The sequence below is a fragment of the Meleagris gallopavo genome, chromosome 4 (assembly GCF_905368555.1).
Source record: "Meleagris gallopavo chromosome 4, MGAL_WU_HG_1.1, whole genome shotgun sequence".
Taxonomy (NCBI): domain Eukaryota; kingdom Metazoa; phylum Chordata; class Aves; order Galliformes; family Phasianidae; genus Meleagris; species Meleagris gallopavo.
The window spans coordinates 26,933,721-26,946,067 of record NC_139407.1 but is presented as its reverse complement, the minus strand read 5'-3'; the positions used below and the strand labels follow the sequence as shown (position 1 = coordinate 26,946,067).

The window sequence follows — 12,347 nt, the reverse complement described above, 5'->3', positions numbered from 1 at the left end:
CACTGGGGGAAACATAATTATAGTTTGAAAAAGTGTTGAATGCATTCCTATCACATCCTGACTAGTAGTTTATATGCTAAAAAGAAAAATGCTTAGGGCTCAATTCATAAGAGCTTTATGCTTCATTTACATTTTTCCATGCAGTTTATTTGGAAAAGTGGATAAATAATGTGTGCCTTTGAAGCAAAATATGAATTTTGGTGAGCCATTCAACTTCTGGCTCAATATACAGAGAGAGGCATACCTTGATCACCTTAGTTACCAAGGTAAGCATAAAAAGGCTGTCTTCAAAGTAGAATTCACTAAGCAGAAGAATCACATCACATAAAAGTCCTACTTCCAAGCTACCTTATCCATAGTTACCTTGATTTCAACATCTAAGGGCTGAAAGTTTCCAACAGCTAAAAGAATTAGGGACCTAGGGATTTGAGATGTTTTCTCTACCTGGTGCCACTAAATATTTGTGAGTATCTCCTTATGAAGCAAGCCTCAGTACCATCAAGAGCTCTATGAAGATAAATCTGTTTTGAATGTATGAAATAAAATTAAAAAAAAAAAAACAAATTTAAAAAAAATGTAACATTCTCCTCCAAAGTAATGACTATCACTTTGCAAATCATACCTTCTGCAGTCCTAACTGTTACAGGTGTATATTTGAAAAAATCCAGTATCTAACTTCTGAGACCCTCCTCAAATAACTCCCCAAATAACTCCAGTAACCAGGACTTTAAGAAAAGTACCCACCACCTCAAGGTTTCCAATCAAATTACGAAGGTTAATGATAAAAATACAAGAACTGGCAATTTGTCATTATTCTCATTGGTTGTCATCATTGTTTATCTGGTAGTTGGTTGGGTTTTTTTTTTTAGTATTTTTTATGTTTTTATCTAGCCCTTTCCGCACAATAGCTATTCTAAACAAAGTCAACAGCACGTGGAGTTGAAGGTATCCTCAGCTTTAACAGAAGAAATATCCAGAAAAAGAACATCTAATCTATATTTTTAAAACACATTCTCTGAAAACCTGCTTTCTCTGATAAATTGGCATGGCTAATCAAAGCTACAATGAATAAAAAAGATTTCAATGTGTGGGTCTTGGTTAGAGGGCTGCAGGAAAAATTCAAGGCACAAACAGCCTTGGTCTTCTTAGGTTAAATCGCAGACTGAAAACTCACACTAAAGTGCCCATAAAATTAGGAAGAAAAACAGATGTTCAGATCTGCTATATTCCCATCCACAAGCATTTCTGCTCCTTTCGATGTGTGAACCTTGGCTTTTCCTGATCCTCATCTCTTCTTCTGGCTCCACTCAACATACACCATTTTTTATCCAAGTAGAAAATTCTATGAACGGTTAAAGAAAATCAGCCTGGCAGATGAAGTCTTTCTTCATAAATTTGTGCCCCACATCTTGAGGAAAGACATTGTGCCTTCCACCAAAAGCAAGATGAGATGTTCCTCATGAAGGAACAGGAAGACAACACATCTCTCCAAGCGTCATTGCAGTCTCCTCTGTAAGGATCTGTACGATGCTACAATTATAAATACAGCATTTATTACAGAATGACGTTTGAAACTTCCCATTACAAACCCATCTTAAAGCGTTTACATCTTTACCAAATCTGGAGTATTTGGCAGGATATTTTTCAGGGTCTTTTTGAGACTGCTTATTCGGGGGAGGAAGGTGACTCATTTAGGCTGATGTCATTCAGCCATTTCCAAATACAAAGCCAAGAAAAACAACAGTGTTTTCTCCACATCCTTTCCTCCAAGAGGCCTTTGTGTCTCTGATGTAAAGTACATAGAACTTAGAACAACAGAGAAGGGGTGGCAAGTGAAGGAGAACATCATCCCTGGGAGGGATGACAACTACAAGGTCATTTTCAGCACAGAACAGTTGTTCCTGTATGGACTTGTTGGACAGAAAGATTTCAAGATGCCCCACAAAGACAGACTCATGGTGAAGCCCCAAGTTATGCAGAACAAAAATGTAACACAGTTCATAGAAAACTATTTCTAAATAACAGTGAGGTGGTGCCTAGCTGATTCTCTGAATGCCAAACACCCCATGCCTTTCTCATCCAGATATAAATAATCCCTCATCTCTGGTACAAACCATTGCTGAATTATGGGATTACCAAATCAACTTTTCCCATTTTTCAGGATCCCTTTTCCATTACCTGAACACAGCTGTGCACAAATACGCTTGCTAAAAAAATGTGCTAATTTTGCCATATTTGTTGCTGAACTTCTCGATAGCAGTAGGAGGCAGGTGTGGGTTTATAACCAAGTCTGGCAGAATCCTAAAACATCAGTGTGAATGTCAATACTAAAATTAAGAGGCTATTTTATGTGTGCATGAGCAGTTGTGAATTGGTGGGGAGGCAGGGTGTGGAAACAGAAACCCACAATAAGCAAAGTGCCCTGTGAAGTCACAAGTAAGAAGATGCCAATCACTTTGATGAAACAAGAAAAACTAATCCATTTTAAAATGTTCTTTCCACATGTATCACTGAAATACATGGCACTTAGCAGACTAAGATTTTTGACTGAGCAGGTGATTAGCAGAAAACACAGCACATCCTCTCCTCATTTCTCTTGAGTGTTTCTTCAGTCAACTGCCTTACGAAAGTCAAAGAAAAGCAGCATCAGAGAGCTGATTTGTTTGAAGAGAAATAACTAGAAAGACAGGAGAGATTATTCAGAGAACAATTTCACCTGGGGTAGCAAAGGGCAGGGAGGTGTTAACAATAAGTACTACACAAGATAATTATCTCCACAGCCAAATGAGGGAAAGCCCTCCTTCATTCATTGGAATGTCTGAATCAAAACTTTCAGACTGTACTTTTAGCTACTGTGGCCTAACATGCCCACTGAAATACAAAGGTAGGGAAAGATCTCAGAGCACTGGTGTTCCTCATGATAGAATCAGTGATCTGTTAGAACAGCTCATTGCCATAGGAAGTGAGTGAGACTTTGGAGAGACCCCTGACAAGTGCAGGGAAGGTGGATAACTTTCAGCGCAAAGGAAACCTGCGGAGCTACCACAGAGAACTATCAAAGCTAAAGGAGCCTGGGAATACCAGTGCCTGCCAAACAACTTACATCAGACCACTGGGAAGTCAGCCCACTGCTCCCACACAGCAGAGATCTGCTGCTGATGAGCATGAGAGAGAAGGAGAGAGAAGGGAGGGGAAGACACAAAAGAATCAAAATATCAAACCTGATTAAGTTTCCTGTCTGGAGGCTGTGGAAATTGATAAGTATCCTTAGGAGTTGGCAAGGTGGAGGAGTGGGTTGGAGTTAAAGACAACTTGTACTTAAGAAATTAAGTTTTATTCTCTCCATTTACAGAGTAGCAACAACCTGAAAATCTGTTGCATAATGGGAAAATGCAACCCATGGTAGTAGCCTGGATCCCAGAGAAGTCTCAAAGTAGGAGATACCATCACAACAATACAGCGTTTTGTTCCTCTATTAGGTTTTTGTGAAGAGGTTTCAGTAGCAGAGAGCAGCAGTGTGGCCTCTGTGAGCAGAGCCCAGCACTGCCCTATGTCAGATCAGAGCCAGCTCCAGTTGCTCCATAAAGGACCCACCACTGCCACACTTGAGCCATGGATAAAGCTGCGTGTGCTGTGGGAGAGCAGATTAATGGGAAAAAACTGCTGAACAAGGGCAGGAGATGCTCTAGACACAGAGCAGAAGTCCCCTGCAGCCCAGGAGAAGACCACAGTGGAGCACAGGCAGAGAGCTACTGTGAAAGAGCAGCAGAGTTGAAGTGTTATGGACTGACCACAGCCTCTATTCCCTGTTCCCCTGTGGCACTTTCTGGGGGAAGGAGGTAGAAGAGGGTGGGTGAGAAGAAGGTATTCTAGTTTGCTTCTAGTTTCTCACAACTCTACTCTGCTAGCAATAGGCAGTACATAATGTTACTCTCCTGACATTGCATCTATTTGGCCCATGACAGTGGATAATTTTCCTGTCCTTATTTCAATCCATGAACCAATTTCCATAATATTTTCTCCCCCTCTTCCTTTGAGGAGGGGGGGGAGTGAAAAAGAGGTGTGGTGGAGTTCAGTTGCCCATCAGGGTGAACACACCAGTCTGTTAGCTAAAAATACTAGCTTGGTTTTGGGGTTGGAAGAGAGTAAAGTGAAGGGTTTTGACAAGAAAAAAAAGGATTAGATATTTTCCTTGAACATTCCTTGGTTGAAATGACGAAGTTGAACTTTGCCTTCTCACTTCCACTTAAGACCTGCTCGAGGTGTAGGTAAGTGCCTTTTATGATCTAGCTTTTGTTTCCAGGGGTCATCTCAGCTCTCCAGCCCACCCTTCAAGTGACACAAACTCCACCTTTACAAAGGTAACACATGAAAACCTACCTATTGAGCAATAATGTATCTTATAATAAGGCAACACAAGTGCCTCTATACATTTGTATGACTCCACATCAGTGCTCCTCATTTTTATTTCTAGGTAGAACTTTTAAATAATTTCCTCTTGCATTGCTCTGCTAACATCAGGAGTTGACTGAGGGACTACTAATATTGAAAGCACAAACCATTCAGGAAAGCCACTTCCACACAGACCTCGGCTTCTGACTGTTCTTTTATCAATTCTTCTAAACTCCCTACTGCCTTTATAGACATCTTATTTTGCAGATGTTCTCTCTAAAAAGCACAGAGCTTGTGTCTACTCGCTTGGGAAAATATAGCCAGGAGAAATTTTGAGCAACAGTCAGAGAATAACTCAAATCTTGGTGTGGCAATAAATAGTACATTATCTAGCTAGTATAATCTGTTTTCTGGATAAATAAGCATGAGCTTCACATCACTACAGAATAAGAGAGGTTTGCTTTTGGATACAGGTATACACATAGAGATTTGCTGTGTTATTGCTCTAGGTGGAGAGCATGCATTTTTTTAAGCAGCTTCTCAGTTTCTGAGGGCATACAGTTTGTGTATCATACAAACAGGCTGTTATCTAGCAGAAAAACAGCAAGCCAAGCTGCCACCTAGTGGCGTTCTGCGGATGAATGGCATCCTTTATAGCTGTGTTCAACCCTCATTCCCTTGGCAATTCTGGTCCATCCTGTATGAACTTGATGGCGTTCCTCATTTTGCTGGAGGAAAGTACCCTTGGCAGAAGAGCTCACACCACAAAGCTAAGAGAACATATGATGTTGATGGCTGCGGAGCTACGGCTCTCCATCCCTTTGCAAAGCTGAGCAACTTCAAAAACCTCATTCTGTAGCAAGATGTTTGGTATTGAGAAGGCATTTTCAGGTCAGCATATTCCACACAGGCAGAAACAGAAGAGAGAGAAAGATATTTTGATATTACTAAACCATGTTTCCCCTTATCTGCCGTTGGTATATCAGATGAAAAAGCTGTCTAGAGACCAACAAGCAAAGTGTGATGGATAGTGTTTCAGGGAGAAGCTTAAGAAGGTTTAATTCATCAGGGCAACATAGAATGTAATCTGTTCCATGGAAATGGGACAAAAGATATTTCCTACAGAATAATCACTTAGCAGAAGATTTCGCAGGGTCTTGTGGAATTTTATGATCTCCTGTTGAAATCCATGAGATGAATTCAAGCGACTGAGACAGGTTATTGCACGCCCTTTTATAAAAGCCCTGTGGTAGAGTAGAAAGCAGCGACAGTAACTGAAAGACACTGAACAAACATGAATTAGCCACTAAAAGCTACAAAGTATCAATGAAACTACTATTTCATCGGTGTTTCCTCTCAGAGGCGGACACAAAACGGTTGGATTGTGATATGAAGTCCAAGCATGTCCATGACAAACACTTTTTGATCTGGGAGCTCAAAAATGAGAGAAGTGAGCAGCAGGCAGACTGCCAAGGCAATGGGAAGGCAATGATGGATTAAAGGGGGCAAATGACTGAATGTGGCCTCTCAACTTCTCCCAAAATGTTTCCTGTATGGCGATATATTCTCTGCTGTTAATGATAGTGGTACTTAGTAGCTGCTTTATGGGTAAGCCAAAGATTCCATATGCATATATGGAAACAGAAATTACAATCGTGACCTTTCATTAATTTAATCATTTGTTAACGAGTCAGGGGAAATAGCAGAAAGACAAAATATAAGAGCAACTTGAGTGACTTTAAATGTCACTTTGGTCTTTTGGAGGATATTTTAATGCAGTAATTATTTCTTGTCTGACTTTGGTGTTCCCCTAGGAATAATGCAAAAGCCTGCAAAGATTGCCTCAGTTTTCTGACTTATCATCCCAAATTGATAAGCTTACAACTTTGTCATGTTGTAATGTTGAATTTAGCCTGCTTTGTTGCCTACCTCCCTCTGATTTTTATGGAAAAGTTTTCTCAGGAGGAGTTTAGCCATCTCTAAGAATGTATGTTGTCATACTAAGTACTGAGAAAACTCAGTACTACAGCACTACAGATTGGAAAAGCACTTAAAACATTGAGCCTCTCTCTCTCCCCCCTAAATCTCCATGCACTGTCATCATCCAAGCACAGACTCCCTACAGCGTGTTCGGCACTGTATAGTAGTATTGCTCTTCTGCTATGGAGCACTATAGTACATGTACTTTGTAAAGAAAGCAAAGATATACCAGTAATGATAATAAAAACATCAATTGTAGCAGTGCATAAATGTTCAGAAGGACAAATAGCTTATTTTGGATCTAGCTACAACAGATCCCTTGCCACTGCAGCACCAGGAACGAGTGTGAATGCCCCCAACCTGCTCCAGCACAAAGCCCACATGCCTGCCTCATATCACCTGACCACAACCCTGTGCGAGGACAGTGGCAGCAGAGTCCCCTTCAACCCAGGGCTGCCAAGGCTGCTGTGGGGACTATCATTATTTTGTATAATAAAAAAGATGCTGGAGAGCTTTAAACCTGTGTCAGCAATCTAAATGTATCTTGGCTGTAAAACCTGAAGTCACTAATTTAATGAAGATAGAATTGGCACAAATGCATGTTCCCTGACAGAGACTGGATCTGCCATGCAAAATATCATGTCACGTTATTATAGAGAATTTTCATAATGTAAGTAATCAAGGGGATGGAAGCACCCGCTATTTGTTTTTGGATATCTGCTTTAACCCAAATAAAGTACTATATGGCAAAAAAAAGAAATGCAAATGTGGTTAAAAGGTAGCCATTTGATCAATTAATTTAAATAGCCTCCAGCTGTTGAAATGGTCAGTGTTTTATCCAGTAGAAAAATCTCATCCACACACATTGACTTAATGGTACTTATAGCCAAATCCTTCTTTCTTTGACAATACCACAAAACAACCAAAGTGCCTTGTAAACCAGATATCTTCCTAAAAGGAGAATCGCTATGCGTATGCTCAAACCTCTCCTGTGGATATGATGGTCTAAATGACGGTGCTTACTCATTTGATATTGTTCTCTTGCTCAGCGTCAACATATGTACAGCAGTACTCACTCTCAGGGAGGATAATGGCATCTTTGAAGATTTTACTTTAGTCGTTATACTTCTTTATTAACAGATCTAAATTTAATCTTCTTTAGCTATGAGGTTCATCATATGAATATTAATATACAACCCAAAGGGCTCTATCTCATGAATATGAATTAAAGGGAAGATTTAAAAAAAAATAGAAAGCCATTTTAGGAGGATTGTTTTTCAGAGGGACATGGGTTCTAAATTAATCATCTAATGAACACATAGAACACCAGCACTGTAGGCAAAAGCTAGTTTAATAAAGTAATTTCAGTTGTGCCAGAAGTTGAGCCAGAAAATGTCAACTTGTATAGTTTATGCTGCTTGAAATACGCAGCTGGACCTAATAGGTAAGAAAGTAAAGCACACCTCCAGGAAAACTTAGATCCCATCATTACTATTCCTACCAAAAAGAAGGTTTGAACAAGCAACTTTTATAGGCACCCAGTGGGTCATCTAGAAAAAATGGTACTTCCCGGGCAATACAATTTGGTTCTCTATGTTGTGTTCAAGAGCAAAGTTATTTGCCTTTGCCTCTCAATACCCACATTTCAAACTTATTCATAACCCCACACCCACATTTCAAGCTCATTCATAACCCCATAGTCAAGGTGATTCTGAAAACTGGCTCAAAAATACTTCAAACTGCTGACTTTTGAAACACATGTGAATGCAACTTACAGTGAAGTCACCACCTCTTGGGTACAACTTCTTAATAAATCCCTTAACAAAGCTGAAAAAAATGTCTGGTCACTAAAACAATAATAATAATAGTAATAATAATAATAATAGATTAAAAATCTATTTTTTTCTCAGAGTAACTCAATTGTATTTCATGTGTGGATGGAGCAAAACTGAAGAGGTAGGAGAAAGAAAAAGAGCTGGGTAATAAGAGAGGATTTGTTTTGCCCTCTGTACGACTGATAGTGCTGGGAGTGTCCCCGGTACAGTGCCTAGAAAAGAAACACTGGACTGACACAGAGCTCAAGCCCTGAAGCTCTGGAAGGAGCTGGAGGATTCTGGGAACTTTGTGAACTCTCCATGACCTCAGGATTTAACTCATATTTCATTTTGCTCAAACATTTATCTCCGAAGCATCTTTTCTTGTTAGCACTAAGTGTTACAAAGTCTGCTAACTTGAGATTATCCACATATCTCAATTGGGTTTACATCCACTTTGCATTGACTTTACTCTGCTTCACACAATTCCTCAATCTTCCCGTCATGCAAATGAGTTTCATGATCTTTTTAGCATCTGGTAGGCATTTTTTTTTCCTATACAAAACGCCCATAAATGAACTTACCCAACTATTCTACATTTATAAATAGGTTTTGCAATATGATCTTGCATCAGTCACATTTTTTGTCTCCCTCTTTAGTTCTCATTTACCTGCAGGCTCCTGCAGCAGCGAGATCCACAGCTTAGATGTAATGGAGAATCTTACTTCACTCAAAGATATCCCAAAGAGCACATCCCTTGCCTGTTAGGAAGAGAACGATCTGTTTAAGCTGTCTCTGACACAAATCTGAATAGCCCTCCAACGGTGGAAAGCCTACATCCCTTCCATGCAATTTAGCCCTGTTTCTCTCTCCTGCTGTACTGACAAAATAAGCCTTTCCAGCAGGAGCTGGGGAGCTGGTTCTGCTCCAACATGGAAGTGAAGCTCTGCAGAACTCACAGAAGCACATTGAAGAGACGGCAGCCCCAGAGCTGAGGTGCAGCGCACCATGCCGACGCTTGGGGGCCCCAGGACACGCTGGTAGAGCCACGCGCGCCTCCAGCGGTTGCAGTACCGCCTTTAAGTCGGCGGGCGGCAGGAGCGGGCCCTCGGGGCACCGACCGGACCGCCCCTCGGAAAACCTCTAAAAAAGCGTATAAATCCGCTCGTCCCCGCTCTGACATAGTTGCCGCGGCCGTAGGAAAGACTGTGCTTTGCAGTCTGCCCCTCGAAGTGTCAGCCGTACCCTGAAAAATGACACTCCCCTGCGCGCCCCGCCGCCCAACATGGCCGACGGGCACTCGGCTTGTCCCAGGCCTACCGTTCCCAGCATCCCGCGCGGCGCGGCGCTCCGTGGCGCCCTGCCCTGTGCGCCGCCACTGCCTTTCCTTCTGCTTCCGGGCCGCGGCGCTCTCAGAACGCGCAGGAGCGGCTGAACGGTGCGGCGCGCGGGATAGAGGTGAGCAGAGCTGGGCACGCAGCGCCCAACACGGGTACAAAACCGAGGCTGTCGGGCTCGTGCGGATCCACGAGGGAGGACTTCTGTTTGACGAGGTTTCACCGTCTCTCGCATCGTGGTGTCCAGCTCTCCTCACAGTTGGCTTTTGAATTACAAGCCACTTCGCCTTGAGTATATTTAAATGGTATCACTGCAGGTCTTTAATCCTGCTCAGGTAAATAGACACAAGCTGAGTGAGCACAGCATGACATGTCACAGTGTGACCGTGGCACTCCCACCAGCCCTTGGACAGAGCTGAGAGAAACTTCTCTTTTTGCTCTCTGAGTACTCGGTTGTTATGAAAACTAAACAGCTTTTTTTCTTCAAATGCTGATAGTATCTTCAGTTTGCTTGTGCTGAAGAAATTAAGTGAAAAGGCAAGAACGGGATTAACTTACTGCTGAGATAAGGGGGTGGAGTTCTGATGATTTCAGCAGAGCCGTGCTTGCGTCAGTAGGGAATTTGGACTGAGGTTGAATATTCATGTCTGAAAATGAGAGAACATCTCTGTAGAAGCTAGCCTAGCCATTAGCAAGTACATCTAGCTTCAGTACATTTTGGGGGGTTTATTTGCCCGCGAACACGCATTGTTACTTGGTACTACAACTACCGTAACACCTCAGAGGCATTTATTCTGTTCTTGAAAAACAGCAGCAAGGAAAGCTTCATGGTGAGCTAACAGCAGTCTGTAATACATAATGATGCGGAGCTCTTATTCTTGAATTCTTTTGTTACAAATTACTATCAGTAAAGCAAGTACACTTACAGTTAAACAGAAAGCCTATAACAAGTTACTACAAGGTACTCCTAGAAGGCAAACATATTTGCACAGTAGCAATGCATATAGGTTTTCTGTATTATACTGAAAATTACTGTCAGTAAAGCAACAAATACGACTACCTAGATATGTATGTGCCTGTATGTCAAGGGAATAGTGGTACAGCATTCACCAAGCCAGTCCCAAGAGTGGGGCCAATCAACAACAGACAAACTAATTCCAAAGGTGACCTGTGTCACTAAGCTGGGAGTCAGCCATGCATCCCCGACAAGGGTCCTGTCTTCTCTTGGAGACATCTAAAAATTCTGTGCACAGGGAGGCCTCAGAGAGAGGTCTCATTCTGGGTAGAAAGCAAGTCCTTTCTATATTACAGGTTTCCTAGGACATTACTACCTGGAATTTTTAGGTATCCTGCTGCATTTCAAAGATACCAGTTGCACATCTCAAGGATACTTCTGATTCCTAAGCCAGGCTCCCCTGTTACCAGACATCTTCTGACGGTGTTTTTTTCAGTCTTTATCTGTATTTTTCCCATTAAGACAAGATCAAATTTATGGCTGCTCCCTTCAGCCCCCACTTTACAGACAAGAAACAGAGATAAAGCCATGACTAAGAAGTATAGCAAGGACTCAGCCACAGGTCTGCACTGCCTCACCAAAGGAGATTTAAGTTATACAGCATACCTATGATAACTTAGAAAAAGAGTTTATCATTGCAACTGAACTGGCAAAACACACATCTTCAACAAAAAGAAGAGCAGTCCTCCATAAATTACCTGTATCTCATTGGCAGACTCAGTCCTGGTTGTTCTCAGCACTGTTCCTCTTTATGCATCCAGCTTCTCATCCCTACCATTCACACTGTCCCCAGGAATTAGCATTTAGTTAACGCACTAATTGATCTGAGTTTTAAAGCAATCACAAATAGCAGAAGATATTAGCAGCACACAGTCTACAAAGGCAGAATCACAGCAACAACTCTGCACCCCAGATTCCAAGTTCAGTGGGCTCATACAGAATGTTAATGGCACAGTCAGCAAAGATCGCACAGAAGCACTTTCTAATTAACAAAGATTACACATTGCTGAAGCTTTCATCCAGTGCACAAAAGTGTTCCATCTTCCTGTAGACCCAATCTCATCTATGATGGGTCAACATGAGGGTTCATAGAAGTTTGACTTGTGCTTTAGATCAAATTCTGTAAGCAGATGGGAGCGGAAATTAATTAAATCTGTTACAAATTATGATATAAGACCTAATTTTGCATTTGAATTCAGTAATTTTTTTTAATTGTTATTTATTTATTTATTAAGGACATATTCTAACTTTAATACTGTCTCAAGTTTTGTCTCACAGGAGAGGCATGGATTTATAATGCTCCATGCCTGTCATATCCTTTCTTCCTATTTGCTCTTAAGATGAAGCAGTAGCCTTCCCATAACAGCAGACTTTGTTTGTATTAACAACAACTAAGCAAAGATGAAACAGTATCAGTAGGAAATAAAATTTGCTATTAGGCACAATAATGACTGGGTAACATACTGGTATCTGCACAGGTCTACTTAAAAACATGAGTAGTGAGGGCAAACAGTAACTACTGTCAAAAAGCACACTCTTATTCCATACAAGTGCTAGTTAAATCTTTATCTTGGGATTTACAAAAAGTAAAGTATGGGCTAGCAAGAAGCTGTTCCTACCAATCCTGATAGCAGGCTCACCTATGGACATATACTATCAGAATGCTCTAAAGGCCATAAGGATGCTTGCCACAGACTACCTCACTTCACTGCTCTGTTTTCCAAGCCACGCAAGACCACTTGCAGCCCAGCTCTGAAGTTCAACACATGAGCCATTTCAGATCAACAGCACAGAGTCTGGGAGACATGG

General features: G+C 41.4%; 1 long non-coding RNA gene across 1 annotated transcript in view; it reads right to left on the bottom strand.

The window, feature by feature from the left end:
* LOC104910605 (uncharacterized) overlaps window positions 1-9,507 on the bottom strand; it is a 183,446-nt gene extending 173,939 nt beyond the window's left edge. Inside the window, exons 1-2 of the long non-coding RNA XR_014882958.1 lie at window positions 9,432-9,507; window positions 8,857-8,947 (exon numbers count right to left, since the gene is read on the bottom strand). This is a non-coding gene — a long non-coding RNA (uncharacterized LOC104910605). The remainder of the gene's footprint in view (window positions 1-8,856; window positions 8,948-9,431) is intronic.
* Between the last annotated feature and the right edge of the window lie 2,840 nt (window positions 9,508-12,347).